This window comes from Poecilia formosa, unplaced genomic scaffold, assembly GCF_000485575.1.
Source record: "Poecilia formosa unplaced genomic scaffold, Poecilia_formosa-5.1.2 Scaffold710, whole genome shotgun sequence".
Lineage (NCBI taxonomy): Eukaryota > Metazoa > Chordata > Actinopteri > Cyprinodontiformes > Poeciliidae > Poecilia > Poecilia formosa.
The window spans coordinates 60988-64157 of record NW_006800649.1 but is presented as its reverse complement, the minus strand read 5'-3'; the positions used below and the strand labels follow the sequence as shown (position 1 = coordinate 64157).

The 3170-nt window shown below is 42.7% G+C and overlaps 2 protein-coding genes and 1 long non-coding RNA gene across 3 annotated transcripts in view; 1 reads left to right on the top strand and 2 right to left on the bottom strand.

Moving 5' to 3' along the window:
• The window catches only part of LOC103131031 (uncharacterized), a gene marked incomplete at its 5' end in the record, with an annotated part of 123360 nt that overhangs the window by 63354 nt on the left and 56836 nt on the right, over positions 1 to 3170 (bottom strand). The gene's annotated exons all lie outside the window — the stretch shown is intronic.
• The window catches only part of LOC103131027 (basement membrane-specific heparan sulfate proteoglycan core protein-like), a 64122-nt gene that overhangs the window by 53383 nt on the left and 7569 nt on the right, over positions 1 to 3170 (top strand). The window lies entirely within an intron of this gene.
• The window catches only part of LOC107834664 (uncharacterized), a 23085-nt gene continuing 20981 nt past the window's right edge, over positions 1067 to 3170 (bottom strand). Inside the window, exon 3 of the long non-coding RNA XR_001660472.1 lies at positions 1067 to 1197. This is a non-coding gene — a long non-coding RNA (uncharacterized LOC107834664). The remainder of the gene's footprint in view (positions 1198 to 3170) is intronic.

Genomic DNA, 3170 nt, shown 5'->3' with positions numbered 1-3170 from the left:
CCTGCAGTCTCCCCCTCCACCCCCCCTCCTTGCATCAGCCGGACCAGCAGCAGGAAGTAGGCGGCTCAGCCAGCCGTTCTCAGCTTCAGTGAAACATCGTCAGGTCAGATCACTGAGAAGAACAATGGAAGGAACATCTCACTGTCTGATCTGTAAGTAGACAAGTTTTAGTCTCTTTCTGCTGGATCAGCATTTCTCTCTGTCTGAGAGACACTGGAGACATTTTACTGGACGGATTTAATAGGATGGTGGTAGAATATAATTACTGGGGGGCTGGATGGTTCCGAAAATGATCAGGCTAATAAATGACAGGAAATTATGTTTGGAATCAGCGCTGTATAAAAACTGAAGAAATCAATGAAGTTGATGTTTATAAATAACAGCATCGTAATATAAAAACAGAATTAACAAAATGAATATGAAATTGAATTTCACAACTTGAGAGTACATTATATTTGACATGTTCAGCTTTAGTTTATAATAATGTATTTTATTTATTCTCTAGTTCTGATCTTCTTTCTGAGCTGTTCAACAGATCCAGGTTGGTGAACTTCTGGTACATTAAAGAAAATACTTTACATTTTCAAAGATGTGGTTTGGATAAAAGCTACATCTGAGAATGTTATGAAAATTCTTGATTTGAATAATCATTCACGCTGATGCTTTTCAGTTTTATTAATGAAATCTCTTCAGTCTCTCCAGCTGCTCTGACTGTGAGTCCCAGCAGATCTCAGTTCTTTGATGGAGAATCAGTGACTCTGATCTGTGAGGATGAAAACATCTCTGATGGATGGACTGTGAGGAGAAACACGACTGGAGGAACCAGAACTCAGTGTGATAAAGATGGATGGGGGGAATCAGCTGGTTCCACCTGTAACATCACCTTGTTCCCATCAGACTCTGGCCTGTACTGGTGTGAGTCCATGTCTGGATCCTCCAGCAGCAGCAGCAGCAGCATCCAGCTCTCTGTCTCTGGTAAGATCAGACTGTGGAGTTAGTGTTGCTGTGTGGAAATGGATGAAATGCTGTAGTTTGTCTCTGTGTTGAGGTGGATCAGTGATCCTGCAGAGTCCTGTCCTCCCTGTGATGGAGGGAGATGACGTCACTCTGAGCTGCAGAGCAAAGAGTCCAGCCCACAACCTCCCAGCTGCTTTCTATAAAGATGGCTCCTTCATTGGTGATGAAACTACTGGTAACCTGACCCTGAACCCAGTGAGGAGATCTGATGAAGGCCTCTATCACTGTTACATCAGCGGTCAGGGAGAGTCTCCATCCAGCTGGATCTCTGTGGAAGGTCAGAGGATTAAAATATTAACTTTGGTTTTCATTAGAAATTATTTAGCAATTATTTAATAAATAAAACTTTATTTTAGAGAAACCATCACCTGCTTCTGGTCCTCCAGCCTCTCCTTCATCTCCACCATCATCTTCCTCTTCCTCCCAGTCTCATCTCTTCATGCTCCTGACTCCACCTTGTGTGATTTTTGGGTTTTACTCCCTGATTCTGGTTCTGCTGATTCAACTGTTGAGAAAATCTAAAGGTGAGACAAACCTTTGTTCATCCATCCAGTTTTATCTAAAAACAATCATTACAGTATATTTTAATCCTTTTATTTCTATCTTTTTGTAACTAAAGAAGTTAAAGAGAGCTTTACTTAAGGCTACAACAGACTTCATGCAACGTTCTGAAACCGGTTCTTACTGACGTGGTGAAAAACCACATCATTTTATTGTCAGAGAGTCGTCTGCCGAACTCGACACCAGACCCAGTCGAACCATTTCAGAGCTCTGATTGGTCAGAAGTTAGTTGTGGTTCCTGCAGAAATGCAGCCATGTTGATATTTAATAGTTTTATGAGATAGTGTATTGCACAGGAATCGTTCAATTTTATTAAAGAGCTAAATCTTTATTTATACTGAAGGACTTTAAAGTCTTTGTAGATCAGGGGTCACCAACCTTTTTGAAACTGAGAGCTACTTCATGGGTACGGAGTCCAACAAAGGGCACCAGTTTGATAAACTCTTCTGAAATAACAAATCTGCTCAGTTTGCCTCTTAATTATACATTATTAGTGAATCATCATAATCATCTTTATGAAGATGCATCAGGTTAATGATTTCTCAAACATCAATAGCTGCCTGTACTGCTGCTGTCCACGGACTCGTCGCACTGGATGCTAAACCACCAGATCTGGTCCAGCTGATCAGCCAAGTTACCAGACATAACTAACACTGGTTTAGCCATCGTAGCTGCTCCCAGTTGGTCGTAATGCGCTTCCCGATGGGCAGTTAGCATTGTAGCTTTTATGACAGTAGTGAAGCGTCTCTCCGCATTGTGCCGCTTCGTCGCCGCCACAGTCACTCCGCAAATAACACACACAGGTTCCTTTCACAGTTGCAAAAAGGAACTTCTCCCATTCGTTCAAAAATTCTAAGTTTTCTTTCTTTTTTCTGTCATTGTTGGGGGTAGGAAACTGACCGATCACCTCCGTGGGACCCGCTAGCATACTTTTCACGACCACTGATTGGCTGCTCTTTGAACTAGATTAGGTCAGAGTTCACCATGTATGTATAATAAACATATTTTTAAGATAGACATTTTAAAATATATATAAATACAAAAAAAGAATAACAACTGAATAAAATGAAATTTTAAATGCAGCTCAGAAGTGAGTTTGCTATAATTAGAAAAGTTCTGGGGGGGGCACCTCAAATGATCCGTGGGGGCGACCAGGAGCCCGCGGGCACTGCGTTGGTGATGTAGAGGAACTCAGGATGTCGACCACAGAGGGAACAGCTCAGGTTGGGTTTCCTCTCCAGAACCGCTGCAGAAATGAGAATCCACACAGATCAGCACCGAAACCCAAATGGGCCGATGTGACGATCTGAGTCACTGCACAGCAAAACACCAGAAAGGGAGGAAAGAAACTCTGATGATGCTCACTGCAGTTATCAGACCCACATATGATAACAGCTGATAGAAAGAGTTCATGGAGTTTGGTGACAATAAGCCCCTGGGTCAGAGAGCAGGAAACCCCTCAGATGGATGGATGGACAGACCACTGGCTCAGGATCCTCTCACAGGACAGAGGATCACCTGGTGGATCAAACTGGTCACCTGGTGGATCAAACTGGTCACCTGGTGGATCAAACTGGTCAACTGGTGGATCA